Source organism: Galeopterus variegatus, unplaced genomic scaffold (genome assembly GCF_000696425.1).
Source record: "Galeopterus variegatus unplaced genomic scaffold, G_variegatus-3.0.2 Scaffold4412, whole genome shotgun sequence".
Taxonomy (NCBI): domain Eukaryota; kingdom Metazoa; phylum Chordata; class Mammalia; order Dermoptera; family Cynocephalidae; genus Galeopterus; species Galeopterus variegatus.
Window position 1 is genome coordinate 167962 of NW_007730523.1, and position 19815 is coordinate 187776.

At 35.4% G+C, this 19815-nt stretch overlaps 1 protein-coding gene across 1 annotated transcript in view; it reads right to left on the reverse strand.

Moving 5' to 3' along the window:
• Positions 1-16042, reverse strand: part of LRRC4C (leucine rich repeat containing 4C) — a 148299-nt gene extending 132257 nt beyond the window's left edge. Inside the window, exon 1 of the mRNA XM_008587527.1 lies at positions 16008-16042. The gene's annotated coding sequence lies outside the window, so the exon portion shown is untranslated. The remainder of the gene's footprint in view (positions 1-16007) is intronic.
• Between the last annotated feature and the right edge of the window lie 3773 nt (positions 16043-19815).

Sequence of the window (19815 nt, forward strand, 5' to 3'; positions counted from 1 at the left end):
TTACAATTTTAGATTTTATTATGTTAATAAACAAAGAATTGGTATTCATAATAAAAAAAAAAAGCAAACTCAGCCTTTGAATGCAGCCTGTGTCATGATCATTGATCATGCTTTAACCACATAACTTATCTTTCATTCTTCATTCTTGTATTGGGTGGTATCTTTGAAATAGCTTCTGTTTCCTTTAATGGGTTCTATCTTTCCCTTCTTCTTGTATTCATTATTACCATATTCTACTGGGAAATCAGAAAGTCAGGAGATGGCTTAGGTTTTTAAAAGATTTAAATATAACAACTCAATAAGGCAGAATCCAGATATTATGTATGCAAAAGGGTATTTCCAATGTCCTTACTAATTAAGACAGCCATTAAAACAGAGTTTAATTGATTGGGCTGATTTTTATGATATGCTGTACACAAGTGAATCTGAAATGCCGTGTCCTACTAGCATTAACAGATTTAAAGAAAGCTAGTATCTATACCTAAATAATTGCACACAAATTATTGTATTCTGGTCAACCAGAAGGATAAGAATTCTAGAAAAAAATGTATCACTCAATAAGTAACAACTACGCTATAATTAGTATCGTTATTACTGTCATCTCTTATTTATAGAGTGCTTCTTATGTGCGGGCACTGTACTACACACTTTGCATGATTACTTATAGAAACATTACAATGTTAACCCTAAAAAAAGACATGAAAAAAATAGGAAGGAGCTGAATAGTGGCCTAAGAGAAGGATTAATTTGTTGGAAAAAGATGATCATGAATTTTTAATTGGTTATATTAGGTAAAACCAAGAATGGATGGCACAAGGAAACCAAGATTGGCTCAACATCCATCTACAAGAACCAAGCAGCAAACATCCCTTGACTATACAAAACACATTTATCACTAAAGGTACTCAGCAACAGGCTCTGTGTCCAGCTTTCGCAGATGCTGTAGAAAGGGATTCCGACAATGGATGAAAGTACTGGAAGAGCTCTGAAGAGTAGTAAGAGCTAGTACTTGAATTTTGGTAAAAAGGAATATTGTGAACATTACAAGTATAGCTTTACAAATGAATGAATTAATAAGTGAATGAACAATTTTATAGAATTATACTCATGTCTCTCTTATAGTACTTATTTTATTTTATCTTGTGTGAAATGTTTGTGTCCTTTTATTTATTTATTTTTGACAGATTTTTAATTGAGATAATTTATTATATATATTTGTAGGGTACAGATCGAATATCAGTACATATGTACAATATGTGGTGATCAAATCAGGATAATCAGTATATTTATGTTTACAAAATATAATCAGTTCTCATGACCCTCAACCAGCCTCTCGCCAACCCCCCTCCCAATTCTCACCTCTAATGACCACACAGTTCTGTTCTCTTCTTTTTTGAAAGTTCACTGTATTATTGTGATTGTTTCTTTCTCTCCCTCTTTTTCTCTTTCTTACTTTCCCTCTTTTCTTTCTTTCTTTATTTTAGCTCCTACTTATGAGTGAAGACATGTGGTATTTCTTTTTCTTTGCCTGGCTTATTTCACTTAATATACTTTTCTCTAAGTTCATCCATGTTGCTGCAAATGGCAGAATTTCATTTTTTTTTTATGGCAGAGTAGTATTCCATTGTGTAAACATTTAGGTTGTTTCCTGCAATTGGCTATAGTAAATAGAGCCACAATAAATATGGCAGTGCAGGTGTCCCTTTGACATGATGATTTCCACTCCTTTGGGTATATACCCAGCAGTAGGATTGCTGAGTCATATGGCAGTTCTATCTGTAGTTGTTTAAGGAAACTCCATACCATTTTCCATAATGACTGCACTAATTTACAGTCCCAACAACAGTGCAGGAGGATTCCCCTTTCTCTACATCCTTAGCAGCATTTTCATTCCTATTAGATTGTAAATTCATAGAATCCTGAATCATCACATATTATTAATCTTGGAAAAATTATCATCTTCCTTTTCTCTAATAATGGAACCTGTCATACAAGGTGGTCATGAGAAATTAAATTAGAGTGTATATGTCAAGGATTTAGCCCAGTGTCTGGCACAAGCAAGCAACAAATAAAATTAACTATAGCTCTCAAAAATTATTGTTGTTACTATTATTTTTACTACCATCATTATTAAGACTATTACTAAATTTCAGATAAATGTCTCATGCTCAGCATCTTTGACTTTAGAGTCTAATAAACACCAATCAATAGCCATATTTACACTCCAATTGAACAATCAAAGCAGCAAAATTTTACCTGCTAGGCTGCCAATCTAAATTGTCTTGGGGGGAAGGAAACAAGCCTAAACCACCCAAGCATTCATCAAAGAAGCAATTCAATAAAATGTTTTCAATATGCTCCTCTTTTAACTAAAAAGAGAATATGAAATGAGGAAAAAAGAAAAAGAATTGTTTTTATTTCACTCTGGAAAAAAAAATATTCTCTGAAGTTCCTCATGGCATGCATGACAAATGAACATACATATCCCTTTTTCTGTAACAAAGGTACTGTCACATGCCTTTGCAATTAATAAGCTTTGTTGCCAATATTCCTATGAAATCAATGTCAAATTCATTTGAATGTGGCTTCTGGAATAGCAGGACCTCTTGACCATTTCTTGTAAGGTAGTATATTGACAGCAAGATGGACTTTATTATGTGTTCACATTCATTTGAAAAAGACAAATTTCTACACTAATCTACACTAAAATTTTTCAAACAATGTTTGCAATGGAGCTCTTCTTTTTAAAGAACATCTTGGGCCCAACATATGCTAAGGCACTTTAAATATCTATCATTGGCTAAGAAAACACTGGAAGTATCTTTGTAGAATCTGAAAAGTAGTTAGAAAACTGTCCTGAAAACCCAAACACTTACATTATTGATGAAAAAGCTGAGTCTCCAAAAGGAGAAGTGATTTAACCTTGTCTCACTAGTTAGTGGCAAAAGTTAGAATTAGAATTCCTGACCGGATCACTCATTCAGCTGATATTTAGTGAGAGCCCTCCATGTGCTCATTCTGTACTTAGGTTTCCTATGTATACCATCTTTATTATTATTTTCAAATGTATTCAATTTCCATTTGACAAATATTTGTTTAATATCTACTAAGTGCAGGCAGTATATTTAATACATTATGCTGAAATGTTTAAGAAGGAAGGAGAGAGTTAGCTATAGTAATTGGTAGAATGTAGTTAATACCATAGGAAAGCAAGAGAATTAGACAAGTTAATTTAATCATTTACTAGCCATACATAGAATATTTCTCTCTTTTAACCAATCATCCAATTTGCACCCATCATGTAGCATGGGCAAAGAACTGAGAATGGGATTCGAAAAAGTTAAGAGCAGCTAGACATTACAATCGGTTTAATAAAAAAGATGCAAAAGTAAGAAATTTGTTTTAGAAAGTCAGGACAATATCAAAGTGCTAAGTATAATGCAGCAATGTACATGTTAGAGAGATTCTCAAAAAGAGAGAGAGCTCATTGTGGGCTGACATTAAGCAACAGAATGGGCTTTGAGGAAGAGGCAGAATTTGACCTTGAAGTATTTACTATTATCATTTAAACTATACCGGAGACATCAGCATATTCCACTGTAAGTGTATTGGAATAATTGTATAAACAGACTTTTTCCAATTAATAGCTCACGAACAATGAGGACAAATTTCAATAGGCCCCTAAAGATCATTCAGCAGTTGAGCAATTCATTCTTCAGCTACTTTGTGTGCGACCTTTGTTGTGACTACTCTGATTTTTCATCCATTAACCCAGAAAGGATTTTAAAACTGACCAGATCTTCATCAATGTCAGCTATTTTCTGAGACCTCTTAAGAGGTGTACTCAAATTCATCTTTTTCACAATTCCCTTACTTAATTCTCACCCAAGACAAAGTTACTTCTTCCTCCTCTGAACAATGTGACTCTGTACATTTCACTTTCTCTTTGTTTTTTATTATCTATTATTTATATATGTTATTATTTATGAATAAATACCTTTTCTTTTCATCTATATTAGAAGCCCAAGACAATAAGAAGCGTGGCTTATACCTAAATATAGTGTTTTCAAAAGAGGCAGTTAATTGTCACTGCTGTCATTTGATTGTAATGGAAATGCCCACACGTGTTACACGTGTATTACGAGTCAGTGAGTAGGTGTTGACAGCCTGCAACGTATTATTTCTGATGCTTTATTAACATGATCCTCAACTTCTAGGAGAAAAAAGAAACAAGCAAACAAAAAGTTGAAAAGCACAACACCTAACAGTAGTAGGCTACCCATATTCTACACCCAAATATGCCACTAATTAGCTGTACCATCTTGAATTAGGATGCCAATCTATTCAGTCCTCTATCTCTTCATACATAACCCAATAGAATTGGTTGAGATGCTGAGCAAGATTCATTCTTTCAGGACTTTAAATACTCTAAGTCAACCAGGAACACACAAAAGAAATTTATATTTATTTTGTTTGGATTATATATGTATTTTGTTTGCAATAGCAATATGTGGGTGGGGCGGGATAGAGTATTCTCTAGCACAGTTGCTCCAAAATATTTAATGTTTGTATCACGTCTCTTGGTAAGAAATCCGTTTTACAGTACCACACAACCTGGCCCCCCAAAACTGAAAGAAAAAGTTTCACCAATTAAACCTAAGAACATGTGATACTTTAATAGTTTTTTATTCTATTCTACTCCATTTCAATCTATTTCCTTTTAAGAAATGCAGGTTTGCCAAACAATCAAATTGATTTCATCATTGTCTGGCACATAAATTCAAACATGTTAGTAATCTATTTTAAAGATTATTTTCTTCATATGTAGAATGTGGATAGCAATAGTATCTGTTTCATAGGGTTGTTTTTGGTATTAAATATAATATCATCACTAGTACTATGCTTGGGGCTTGGTGTTCAAGACAGGTATACTATTTTTATAGATATTGTTATTTTAAGTATCATTATTCTTTTATTGCTATTATACATTCTACTTTAGGTATTTGAAAACTGTTAATTTATGTTGAACTTCTTATATACATGACATAGATTATAAAATTTCTAGCTTTTTATCAATTGCCAGAGGAAAAGAAAAAAAGACAATGAACAGAATTGGTCCACACTTTTCAGACATCAAATATTTAATGTTATTTTGTTTTTGGTTAGCTCTGAAGACTTTTGATTTAGTATTTCATCTCTGTAGTGATTAAGGGAGGTGGAAAATAACACTGGCATTTCATTTAGATGTTTCCATGAGGTGACATATATGACAGATGCATTCTTCTAACTTAACTGTGATGCAAGTCATCTCATCTTCTATTAGTAGGAGAAATATGAACAGAAGCATGTGGTTTCCCTCATCCCTAATATTTGTACCAAAGAGAAAGATACTAACTAAAAGAAACGGAAATACTCATATATCTTCTGATTTTTTAATAATTCTGGTTTGAATTGTCAAATCACTGTTTACATAAGAGGCTACAAGTAAAAGCATCATGTATTTATTTCCACTATTTTTTGATTATAAAACCAGGTTGGTTAATGATAAAATTCATGATTAATGAAATTTTAAATGAAAAAATAAGCAGTAGAAATAAAAGGTATGTGTGCATGAGATATATATCTATATTCCTTGTAGTATTTATGCTCATAGGAAAAAGAAAATAATTTGTTTACTGTTTCTGCCATGACACAACAGGAATCTGAGTATGTTCAAATGCAACAGCAAAGGAGGACTGGCTGGTTAGCTCAGTTGTTTAGAGCACAGTGTTATAAGCCCAAGGTCAAGGGTTCAGATCCCTGTACCAACCAGCCACCAAAAAAACAAAACAAAATGAAAAAACAAAACAAAAAAACCCCACAACAGCGGAGAGAAATAATACCAACTGTTCAGCGGGAGATAAAGTGATGCTGTTTCCCCAGGTGGAGTTTATGGTTGTCATTTAATCACTCAAGAGACTGAATTTTTCTTCAATCTACATTATTCTTGCTTGCTTTCAATTTTACCCCACCCCCCACCCCCAAGCCTATAACTCCTTCCTAAGTTCATTTTTTTTTTTTTACTAATTTAAATATGGACCATTTTTAATCACCATGTCTGCCATAGGCATCAACATTTCAAAAGACATCTTCAGCGCACCCACTGAGTATACCACACTTGTTTCATTTTGTTAATTGAATGCTTCTTAAACAACCTCTTTATTTGCCCATAGCACTTAGCATTTTCCTATTATAAAGCTATCGTTTGCAGTGTCTTCTCTGCCTACCAGGAAGGCTAGAATCTTGCTCAGAGTGTCTCCCAAAACAGTACTGGCTGGTCTTTAAACAAACCTCCATGTTTTCAGACTGCAATCAGGAAAGTAAAAAGAATTAATATTGAGCACCTACTGCATGTCAGGCTATAAATGGTATTATATTTAATTTTCAAAACAATCCTATAATATGGATATAATTTTACCCATTTAAAGAAGAAGAAGATGAGGGGCTGGCCAGTTAGCACAGCTGGTTAGAACGTGGTGCTAATAACACCAAGGTCCAGGTTTTGATCCCTGTACCCACCAACCAACCACCACCCCCAAAAAGAAAAGGAAAGCGAAAAGATATTCTATCATTTATGAAAAATCACACAAAGGGTAAGTTCTTCAGGTGGGATTCCCAGAGTCCGTGCTTCATTTTTTCTTTCTTTTTTTTTTTTTCCTATCAGTAAGGCCTTTGAAGGGATCAATATTCTCCATTGTTGTCTGGTTCTAGCTTTAAAGCCCCCTCCCTGAGTTCCAGTTCTAGAAAAGTCTGGAAGAATTAACAGTCAATCTGTAGACATACCAACTGCTCTGTAGGATAACTGAAGCCAGGGAGCCTGGAAAGCTCCCTTCTCCAAGTAGAGAACGATTTTATGTCTCCTCTCTTGGGAGGTTTTACATATGCAGCTTAAAAATCCACGTTAAGAAATACTCCCATGTAGAGTTATGTTAACCTGATTTGTATGGAACCATGAATTGCAGTCTGTCTCCGTGGTAAATACATATAGTAGAAGCCACGTGGCATGATTAGTTTTCTATGCTGTCTTGTCTTTGCACTTCTACCCAGAATGCTCCTCTGTCTTTACACCCGCCACTGGCTAACCCAGGCTCAAAATTCTGGGTCAAGACCCAATGTCACTTTCCCCACAAAGCTTTTTTCAACACCTCCCCACCCCCAGTTCTCTGTTCTTTGAGGTCCCCCAGCACTTTATTCATGTTGCTAGAATAGCACTTATCACAGTGCATTATATATTTCTCACCTAAAGACAGGTTTTTCAACCTCAAGTCTGTTGACTTTTGGGGATTTTTTTTGTAGGGCTGGCTGGTGTGTTGTGGTATATTTAGCAGCATCTCTGTACCCTACCAACTGGATAACAGTAGCGCCTCCCCTAAGAAGGAAAAATTGCCCCTAGTTAAGAAACACTGCTTGAGATCACAGGGACCAAGGGCAGTGACTGCTTTTTTCCTTCCTATTCATATGAGAGTATCAGGCCCACAGCTGTCAATTAAAATCTATTGGTTGGAGTTAAATTAGTCTCATTTCCCAACAACATGCAGTATTACAAAATGCACTGGATTCACACTTCATTCAAAAGCAAAACAAGAGACTGCTACATTACACTATGGATTCAAAGAAAGTGAGATCAAAAGTCATTAGATGTCAGAGTGAAAAAAATATTCTTCCTGTATTTAAAAAATAAAAAAAATATATATACACCACATATATTTTTTTGTGTGTGTATATATATGTATATGCACACACATGTGGGGGTGTGTGTGTGTGTTGGGGCTCAGTAAATGATGCCCCCAAATATGGTGCTGGGTGACATAATCTAGATTGCAGAATAGATAGTCCTCAGCATCACTCTCCCTCACAATCAACCAATTTGCAGCTATTTACAGTCCCAACCTGGGACTGTAGGAGCTCTAGGGAACAGGAGAGGCTTGAAGGCAGGTGAAGCCACAGCAAGAGGAAGAAGAAACCACTCTGACCATTTCAAGCCCTGGCCATGTCAGGGCCAGCCCTGTGAGAAGTGGAAGGAAACTGTAGCACACAGAGCAGGAGGCAGCAAAAGCCACAGATGAGCCCTTGCATGAAGTTGCATGGAGTCTGCAGAAGAGAAGAGGGATTTGGAGTGCACCACACCAGCCTCCAGGCCAGCAAGGCCACTGACAGGTTCCCGTCGACACATACAGGAGCAAGAAGCCACAGCCAACCTAACTAAGTAACCACCCAGAGGGTAGGGAGTCATTGCGAGGGATCCGTGCATGGCTTACCCCATGGAAGGTTTGGAGAGTGGAAGGGAGGCTGGCCTGCTGTGGGAACACTGGGGTGATACTTGGGCATCTGATCTGCCTTCTGATCAGCACAGGCCCTCTCAGTGAAGATTGGTCTGGGTCATAGAACTATAAGGGTTTTAGTTTGCTGGAAAGATTCAGTCCTCAGCCAGAATTTCCACACACCAAGGTGTTACTAACCTCACAAGACCTGGAAATGATTAAAAGGCCAACAATTAAAATCTGGCTCAAACAAAAAGCCTACCCCAGAGAATCAGTAGCAAAGCAGCAATTCAGTGTAACCACAGAGCTAAAGTGTTGGTCCCCACAGGAAGTTCCCCCGATTTTAGAATTAACCAAAACCACAGACCAGAGACAAAGCTTTGATATTAACCAGTAAAGGTTTGACACCATCAATAAACACCTATAAAACCTAGAAGAGGTAAAAGTCTTCTCAAATGTCCAAGCATCAATGTAAACACACAAAGATCAAAAAAGAACAGAAGAATATGACGCCAACAAAGGAAACAAATGAAGCACCAGCAATGGACCCAGAGGAACAGTGGAATTTTGAAATGTCTGACAGTGAATTCAGAATAATCTATTTAAAGATGTTCAGGGAGTCACAAGAAAATACAGACAGAAAATTAAATAATATCTGGAAAACAATCTAAGAACAGAATGAGAAATTTGACAAAGGAATTGAATCAATTAAAAAAACCAGAAATTCTAGAAGTAAAGAATACATTATCTGAACTGAACAACTCAGTTGAAAGCTACAAAAGCAGACTTAATCAAACAAAGGAAAGAATCAGCAAGCTTGAAGATAGAACATATGGAATTATCATATCAGAGGAGCAAAAAGAAAAAAGAATTAAAAAAAAAAACAGAAATACAACAAATAAANTAGGGAGTCATTGCGAGGGATCCGTGCATGGCTTACCCCATGGAAGGTTTGGAGAGTGGAAGGGAGGCTGGCCTGCTGTGGGAACACTGGGGTGATACTTGGGCATCTGATCTGCCTTCTGATCAGCACAGGCCCTCTCAGTGAAGATTGGTCTGGGTCATAGAACTATAAGGGTTTTAGTTTGCTGGAAAGATTCAGTCCTCAGCCAGAATTTCCACACACCAAGGTGTTACTAACCTCACAAGACCTGGAAATGATTAAAAGGCCAACAATTAAAATCTGGCTCAAACAAAAAGCCTACCCCAGAGAATCAGTAGCAAAGCAGCAATTCAGTGTAACCACAGAGCTAAAGTGTTGGTCCCCACAGGAAGTTCCCCCGATTTTAGAATTAACCAAAACCACAGACCAGAGACAAAGCTTTGATATTAACCAGTAAAGGTTTGACACCATCAATAAACACCTATAAAACCTAGAAGAGGTAAAAGTCTTCTCAAATGTCCAAGCATCAATGTAAACACACAAAGATCAAAAAAGAACAGAAGAATATGACGCCAACAAAGGAAACAAATGAAGCACCAGCAATGGACCCAGAGGAACAGTGGAATTTTGAAATGTCTGACAGTGAATTCAGAATAATCTATTTAAAGATGTTCAGGGAGTCACAAGAAAATACAGACAGAAAATTAAATAATATCTGGAAAACAATCTAAGAACAGAATGAGAAATTTGACAAAGGAATTGAATCAATTAAAAAAACCAGAAATTCTAGAAGTAAAGAATACATTATCTGAACTGAACAACTCAGTTGAAAGCTACAAAAGCAGACTTAATCAAACAAAGGAAAGAATCAGCAAGCTTGAAGATAGAACATATGGAATTATCATATCAGAGGAGCAAAAAGAAAAAAGAATTTAAAAAAACCCAGAAATACAACAAATAAGGCAAGCTTGAAGATAGAACATATGGAATTATCATATCAGAGGAGCAAAAAGAAAAAAGAATTAAAAAAAAAAACAGAAATACAACAAATAAAGAAATCCCTCAAGTAAAATAACCTCTGCATAACTGTCATACCCGAAGGAGAGTAAAGGAAGACATATAGAAAGCATATTCAGGAAAATAATGGCGGAAAATTTCCCAAGTATGGAGAAAGATGACGGCATCCAGGAACAGAGATCGCAGAGGTTGCCTTTCAAACTTAATCCAAGGAGGAACACTTCAAAGCACATCCTAATTAAATTATCGAAAACCGAAGACAAAGAAAGAACACTGAAAGTAGCAAGATAAAGGAAACATATAACATTCAACAGAGCCCCAAAACGTCTCTCAGCAGATTTCTCAGTAGAAACCCTACAGGCCAGAAGAGGATGGGGTCATATATTCATAGTGCTGAAGGAAAAAGACTGTCAGCCAAGAATTCTCTATCCAGCAGAACTAACCTCCAAACATGAAGGGGAAATAACATCTTTCCAAGACAAACAAAAGCTAAGAGATTTCATCAACACTAGACCTGCCTTACAAGACACGCTAAGGGGAGTTCTTCAGTGTGAAAAAAGATGGCTCTAAGGAGCAGCAAGAAAACACTTGAAGGTACATAATTTGTTAGTAAATTAAGTTCACAGACAACCTCAGAATACTCCAATGTTATAAGGTTGGTGAATAAACTACTTACACCCTAGTATGAAGACTAAACGACAAAGCTAACAAGGCACTAACATATGCAAAAACCATATAAGAGACAGGCAATACTAAAAGATGTAACTTGAAACAACAAATTGTCAAAAAGTGGGAGGCAGTGATACCAAAGCATAGAGTTGGCTTTTTTTTTCTTTTTTCTTAGATATCAAAGTTAAGTTGTTATTAAAATAATCTGTTATAATGAAAACATGTTCTTTAGTTGTTATTAAAATAATCTGTTATAATGAAAACATGTAAGCCTCATAGTTAGCACACAAAAACTTATGAGACATACTAAAAATAAATAGTGAGAAATCAAAATACACTACTAGAGAAAATCATTCAATCACCAAAGAAGGCAGTAAGACAGGAAAAAAGGAAAAAGGATCAACAACAAGAAGAAAAACAGAAAAAAATGGCAGTAACAAGTCTCTGTATATCAATAATTCTAAATGTAATTGAATTAAATGTCCCAATTAAAAGATGGAGGGCTCAACAGAGGTTCTTAAAACAAGAATCAACAATATGCTGCCTACAAGAAGCTCACTTAATAGATAAATATGCACACCATCTTCAAAAGGGATGGAAAAGGATATTTCATGCCAATGGAAACTACAAAAGAGCAGGAGTAGCTATACTTACCTTAGATAAAAAGACTTTGAGCCAAAGAAAGTAAAAAAGGGTGAGGAAGGTCATCATATAATGATAAAGGGATCAATTCAACAAGAGGATATAACAATTCTAAATATATATGCACCCAACTCCAGAGCACCCAGTTACATAAAGCAATTACTATGAAATCTAACAAGATAAATAGACTCCAACACAAGAATAGCTGGAGACTTTAAAAACCCACTTTCAGCAAAGGACAGATCAACTGGACAGAAAGTTATCCAGGAAACATCAGAATTAATCTCTATTTATCTATTTAGGCTGTTGGCCAGCATGGGGATCCTAACTTTGACCTTGGTGTTATAACACCATGCTCTAACCAATTAAGCTAACATTACATTTTGTAATGATGAATATGCTAATTATCCTGATTTGATCATTATATATTGTTCATCAGTATTGATAGTCAACCCTGTACCCCACAAATATGTATAATAAATTATGTTTCAATAAAAAAAATAAACTCACCCCCCCAATTTTTTTTTTTAAATCTCTATTCTAGGCCAACTGGACCTAATGGACATACATAGAACATTTCATCAAACAGCTGCAGAATATACATTCTTCTCAGCAGCACATGGAACATTCTCAAGAATAGACCAGAATACACATTCTCATATGTTAGGTCACATAAGTCTGAAGAAATTTGAAAAAATTGAAATCATATGAACTACCTCATCCCACTGCAGTGGAATAACACTAGAAATCAATAACAAAAGAGACATTAGAAAGCAAACAAATACATGGAAATTAAAAACATGCTCCTATACAATGAATCAGTCAAAGAAGAAATCAAAAATTAAATTAAAAAATTCCTGCAAATAAATTAAAATTAAAACACATCATACCAGAACATATGCGATAAAGCAAAAGTAATTCCAAGAGACAAGTTTATAGCAATAAATGCCTACATCAAAAAAAAAGAAGAAAGCCTTCAAATAAATAACCTAAGATTACACCTCAAGCAGCTGGAAAAATAAGAACAAACCAAACCCAAATTAGTAGAAGGAGAGAAATAACAAAGATTAGATGAGAAATAAATGACTTAGAGATTTAAAAAGCAGTACAAAATATCTATGAAATAAAGAGCTGATTTTTTGAAAAGATAAACAAAACTGATAAACTTTTAGCTAGACTAAGAAAAAAAGAGAAGATTCAAGTAAATGAACTGATACCACAAAAATTCAAAGGATCATAAAAGACTACTATTAACAACTATATGCAAACAAAGTGGATAAATGGATAAATTCCTAGACACATAAAATTTAACAAGATTGACTCATGAAGAACCAGAAAACCTAAACAGACTAATAACAGGTAGTGGAATTGAAGCAGTAATAAAAAGTCTCCCAACAAAGAAAACACCAGGAGCAAATGGCTTAACTCCTGAATTCCACCTAACATTTAAAAAAAAACTTATACCAATTCTTCTCAAACTTTTCCAGAAAATTGAAGAGGAGGGAATATTTCCAAACTCATTCTATGAGTACAACATTAACCTCATACCCAAACTGGAAAAAGACATAACAACAACAAAAAAGAAAACTACAGACTGATATCCGTAATAAAGAAAACTACAGACTGATATTCCCAATGAACACAGATGAAAAAATCCTCAATAAAATACTAGCAAACAGAATATAACAGCACATTAAAAAAGATTATTCCCCATAAGCAAGTGGGATTTGTCCCAGGGATGCAAGGATGGGACATACTGAAATCAATAAACATGATACACCACACCAACACAAATAAGTAAAAAAAAAAAAAAAAGACTATTTCAATAGATGAGAAAAAGTGTTTGATAAAATCCAGCAACCCTTCATGATAAAAACATTCAACAAAGCAAGAATAGAACAAATGTACTTCAACACAATAAAGGCCATGTAAGACAAACCCATAGCTAATATCATCCTGAATGGACAAAAATTAGAGACTTTTCCTTTAAGATCTAGAACAAGATAAGGATGCCCACTTTCCCCACTCTTATTCAACATGTTACTAGAAGTTGTAGCCAGCACAATAAGGTAAGAAATAGTAATAGAGTTTATCCTAATTGGATAGGAGGAAGTTAAACTATCCCTATTTGCAGATGACATGATCCTGTACATGGAAACCCTAAAGACTCCACCCCAAAATTACTGGAACTAATAAATAAACTCAGTATGGTGGCAGGATACAAAATCAACATACAAAATTTCATAGCCTCCCTATACACCAATAATGAAATAGTTGAAGAATAAATCAAGAAAGTAATTCCATTCACAACAGTTACCAACAAAATGAAATATCTAGGAGTAAATTTAACCAAGGAGGTGAAAGACCTCTCCAATGAAAACTATAAAACATTGGTGAAAAAAATTGAGGAGGACACCAATAAATAGAAAGACATCCCATGTTCATGGGTTGGAGGAATTGACATCATCAAAACATGCATATTGTCCAAAGAAATGTCTTTCAATGCCCAACAAAATCTGCACATTCAATGCCATCCCTATCAAAATACCAATGACATTCTTCACAGATATAGAACAGGCCATGTAAGACAAACCCATAGCTAATATCATCCTGAATGGACAAAAATTAGAGACTTTTCCTTTAAGATCTAGAACAAGATAAGGATGCCCACTTTCCCCACTCTTATTCAACATGTTACTAGAAGTTGTAGCCAGCACAATAAGGTAAGAAATAGTAATAGAGTTTATCCTAATTGGATAGGAGGAAGTTAAACTATCCCTATTTGCAGATGACATGATCCTGTACATGGAAACCCTAAAGACTCCACCCCCAAATTACTGGAACTAATAAATAAACTCAGTATGGTGGCAGGATACAAAATCAACATACAAAAATTCATAGCCTCCCTATACACCAATAATGAAATAGTTGAAGAATAAATCAAGAAAGTAATTCCATTCACAACAGTTACCAACAAAATGAAATATCTAGGAGTAAATTTAACCAAGGAGGTGAAAGACCTCTCCAATGAAAACTATAAAACATTGGTGAAAAAAATTGAGGAGGACACCAATAAATAGAAAGACATCCCATGTTCATGGGTTGGAGGAATTGACATCATCAAAACATGCATATTGTCCAAAGAAATGTCTTTCAATGCCCAACAAAATCTGCACATTCAATGCAATCCCTATCAAAATACCAATGACATTCTTCACAGATATAGAAAAAAACAATCCTAAAATTTATATGGAACCATAAAATACACAGTGTAGCTAAAGCAATCTTGAACAAAAGGAACAAAATCAGATGCATCCCACTTCCCGACTTCAAATATGCTATAAAGCTATAGTAACCATGGTACTGGCATGAAAATAGACAAATAGACCAATGGAACAAAATAAGAAGCCCAGAAGTGAGCCCCCATAACTTATAGCCAACTGATTTTTGACAGAGTTGCTAAGAATGTACATCGGGGAAAGGACAGTCTCTTCAATAAATGGTGCTGGGAACATTAGAATCCATATGAAGAAGATTGAAACTAGATCTCTACCTCTCATCATAAGCAAAAATCAACTCAAAATGGATCAAAGACCTAAATTTAAGGCCTAAAACTATCAAACTACTAGAAGAAAATATAGGCAAAACACTATGGGAAATGGGAGTGTGCAGCACTTTTTAAAGTGAGATTAAAAAGGCACAGGAAACTAAAGCAAAAATATGCAAACAGGACTACATAAAACAGAAAGGCTTCTGCACAGCAAGGGACACTATCAGCAAAGTGAAGAGACAGCCTACAGAATGGGAGAAGTCTTTGCAAGCTACATATCAGACAAGAGGTTAATATCCCGAATATATAAGGAATTCAAACAACTCAAAAGCAAAAAAATAAAAATAAAAAACAAGCAAACAAAAACAGGTAATCTAACTTACAAAAGGGCAAAGGACCTGAACAGACATTTCTCAAAAGAAGACATACAAATGGCTGAAAATCACATGAAAACCATGCTCAAAATCTCCAGTCATCAGGGAAATACAAATTAAAAACCACAAGGAAATATCATCTCACTCCAGTTAGAATGGCTATTACCAATAAAACAGAAAATGACAAATGCTGGTGAGGATGTGGAGAAAAGGGAGCCTCGTATGTTGCTCGAGGGAACATAAACTGGCATAGCCATTATGGAAAACAGTATGGAGATTTCTCAGAGAAGGGAAAATAGATCTACCTTATGACCCAGCTATTCCATTACTGGGTATATACCCAAAAAGACACCTACATTCCCATGTTCATCACAGCAGTATTCACAATAGCTAAGAGATGCAAGCAACCTAAATGCCCATCAATAGATGAATGGATAAAAAAACATGCTACATACACACAATGGAATACCACTCAGGCATATATATATAAAAATTATATCCAATCATTTGCTGCAACGTAGATGGAACTGGAAACCATTGTGTTAAGTGAAGTTAGCCATAAAAAGACATACCTCATGATCTCGATCACACGTGGAATCTAAAAAAAAAAAAAAGAAAGTGGTTTTCATAGAAGTAGAGAGTAGAATAAGGCCAGGACAAGAGGCAAAAAGGGGGAAGTGAAGTGGTGAACTAACGGGCATGAAACTATGCTACTTATCCTATGTGAATCATGGTGCAATATATGTGTATATTGGAACAACATACAGTACCCCACAAACACGTACAAGTAAACGTTAAAAAAAAATGTGGGGAAAAATGGTGCTTTTTCAATCTGAGTGCTTTGAATTAAATGAAACAAAAGGCCTCAGAAATTAGCCTCAGAACCAACATCACTCTTTGAATTTCTTCTGCCCTTCCTGTCTCTCTCATCCTATTTCTTTCCCAAAGTACCAGGAGGGACTCTCTCTGAAATTTCCTTATCTGACTAGGGAAGCTTTTTTCCAAAAGGAATGCAATTGTCTTAAGACCCTCTTCCTAGGAATCTCATCAAATAACTAGGAAAGATTAACCACAAGAGAAAAGAAGAGAATGGGAGTTTGTCACCAAGCCCAAACAGATGTTTCATCTATTCTTCTGAGGGGAGCTCTGAGAGACTATCTTGAGAGACTTTATCTGTGTAATAAGACAAGCTCTGTTCACAATAAAGTTCTGCCCCTTACCTTCCCACTACTTCCCCCAGAGCTCTGACGAACTTTGTTCCAGGACATTGTTCTTTGGGCTCATTCATTTTTTCTGAAAATATCTACTATTCCTCACCATTGACTACTGCCCGCCCCTCAACACCACTTTCCTATGAAAAGTGTATTTAAGCCTCAACCATTTCACTCTTCTTTGAGTCACGTATTTGTAGAACTCCCATGTTCATATGCATGGAATAAATTTGTTATTGTTTTTTTTCCTATTAATTTGTCTGTTGTCAGTCATTTCAGTAAAACTTCTTTCCCTCTGCCCCTACACACACACGTGTGTGTGTGCGTGCGCATGCGTGTGTGCATGTGAGTATACATGTATTGGTGCATACACATACACAAAAACAGACACGGCACCCACATAAATAATGGCCTTCACTGGGAAACTGCATTCAGACAACTGGATAAAAGTAATCTGATATCTCTAAATACATCATACCTAAACACTCTGTTCAATGAAAAAGGCCATGAATATCCAGCTTTTTCTCCCCACTAAGATCCATTCATGAAAAATGTAATGCTTATTTTGAAATTTCAGAATCAGAGGAAGTTGATTAAATAAAGAAGCACAAACAGTATGATATTGCCTTTTTTCCTGATAAGATATTCATCTCTTCCTAATTTAGTGCAGAATAAAGTCAGCTGACTTTGCTTACTTCTGTAGACTACTTAACCATTTATTTGGACTGAAAACCAGAACTCCAATGATCTTCATACCAACTTGTGATGAAAGACTTTTTCTTAACTCAGAAGTGAACTGGATTTTCATATCTCCATTTATTTTTTGAGCTGAGGTTTTAATTAAAGTTCTAAAAGTGAGATAGATTTGTCTTTTCGTTTTTAGGTAGTTTTAAACCCATGAAAATCTGTTACTCTCGTTGGGATGTTACAAGCAGTAGCAGTGTATTTAGTGAATCTAGACAACTTTGCAAGAAAGCAGGGAAAAGGAAGACCAGCCCATCCTAAACAGTCAGAAAGGAGGTCTCTCAGAAGCAATATGCATAATCTCTTACAAATTGTAAAGGATGTCAGCGGCCACATTTGATTGGTTGCCTCTTTCACTATTAGACATGTTAATTATACTTTTCATTATAATACTACGAGACAGGGATCATTCTTGTTCCTATGAAGAGGAGGTAATTACATATCAGGACAACTAAGAAATTAGGTGATGTCATCAAACTCTTCAGTGAGGCAAAATTCATCCCATTTCTTCTCTGATACAAATTTAAGATGCAACCAGCCCTCCAAGTACACAGCAGTGCCTTTCGTTCCCACTCCTCCTCCAAATGCCACATTTAAATTCAAACCTACAAACAGAGGTATTTCCAAACCTTCACACCCCTAGCCCCAGGAACCAAAGGTTTGCTTAAAGGAAAGTAAAAATACCTAAAAAAAAAAAAAAAAAGCAAAGAAATATGCATTTGCAGAATAATCCGATTCAGAGGTCAAGGGGCCTGCACACCTGAGATAAGAAACAAACCAAGAAACAGCACTTGTATTTCCTCATATTATGCCACAGTGTCTTCTTTTCTTTGATTGCAGTTTAAAGAAACTTGTTGATTCCAATAAATTCCTTTAATTCCCTCATTCCTTACACAAATTTCGGTCCTTAGGTTGCATTGACAAGTCATTTCCTGTTTTTCTCACTGCAGCATTTTGTGTTGTCACACAACAAACACCACATGTTTATCTGGATGTGACTTTTTAGGTGCACCTTGGAAGGCCCTTTTTAGAGTCCAGTGTTAGGAGGCCTGTTTGACATTCGAACCCAGCTTATAACCAGCTAAATGGACCTAACTTCTCTGAGCTTCAGTGAAGTATTTATACTTATATTCTGTGTACTTATCTACCTCCATACGTATATTCTATATATTTAATGGAATCAGAAGACTCCAGTGACATGATACAGGTGAAAGCATTGTGTAAAGCATGCAGTATTATTCACATTCAGTGATGGAGGTGACATTGCTCACTAGGAACAGGCTGATCAGCTCAAGCAGTAGTGTACACACACACACAAACACACCCCTAAATCACATATATATACATATACATACATACACCCACCTAACATACACACACTTAGACATACACACACAGTGTCCCAAAGAACAGAGAGCTTTCAATCTCTCAAGACAAATGGATCTTACCACACACTTTATAGATCTAATTCAACACAGAAAGGCTCCATTTTATTTTGACGGGGATGTGAAAAGGTCAAGTATTGATTTAGGTTTTCAAGAGAAGGCAAAAAATAAAAAGTCCTTTCTGAAAATATTTACTACATTCTGCTTTTATTCAGGGTTTCTGTGTGGAGCAGAGATGGTTTGAAACCCACAAGATGGCAAAGATAAAATGGGCCAGCTTATCAATGTGGTGTTAATATTGATTTTCCTTGTTCCTCTGACCTTTAATACACAAAACAGAAAATTCCTATATAGTTGCAAATGAGAAAACATGAGAAATGAAAATAAAGCAATCAAAAGCTTTATGTAATCCATAAGATATGTGGCATATTTTATGTTTATTCACATAAATAATATGATTTATAAGAGCACTTTCATGTAGACATATTGTTGTATAAAACATCAACACTCTGTTTTTGAGAAATAGGAGACTTTAGGGTCATCTTCCCAAACTGTTAAGTCCCTCCCTGCTACCAAAAGAAGTGTTTGCACAGACACATTAATATCTGAGTAAAATTTTAGAGATGTCTGTGACACTGGAAAGAAAAAAAATTTGGACCAGAGAAAATTTCACTTAATTCTCAAATTATCATCCCACTTGGCATTTATAAAGATAGTAGTAATTCCTATATATCTTTACTATGACTGCAGAAGTATTCTGTGCTTAATTCCAAAGTTATTATTCACCTAGGTCCTCAATCTATACTTTTATGTCCAAATATTTACGGCTACTTCTGTACTAGGAAATTTAATAAGAGTTACAAAAGAGTTTAAGTCTCTGGAATATGTTTGATTATACAATGGTATTGTTATAAAATAGTGCATACTAGGACAATATTTTAAAAATCTCTTTTTCTTGTTTGTTTACTTAGTGTTTTTGGCTAAATACCAAGCAAAAAAGCAGGTTGGTACACAGAACTGTTGCGGAAGCAGACAGATCT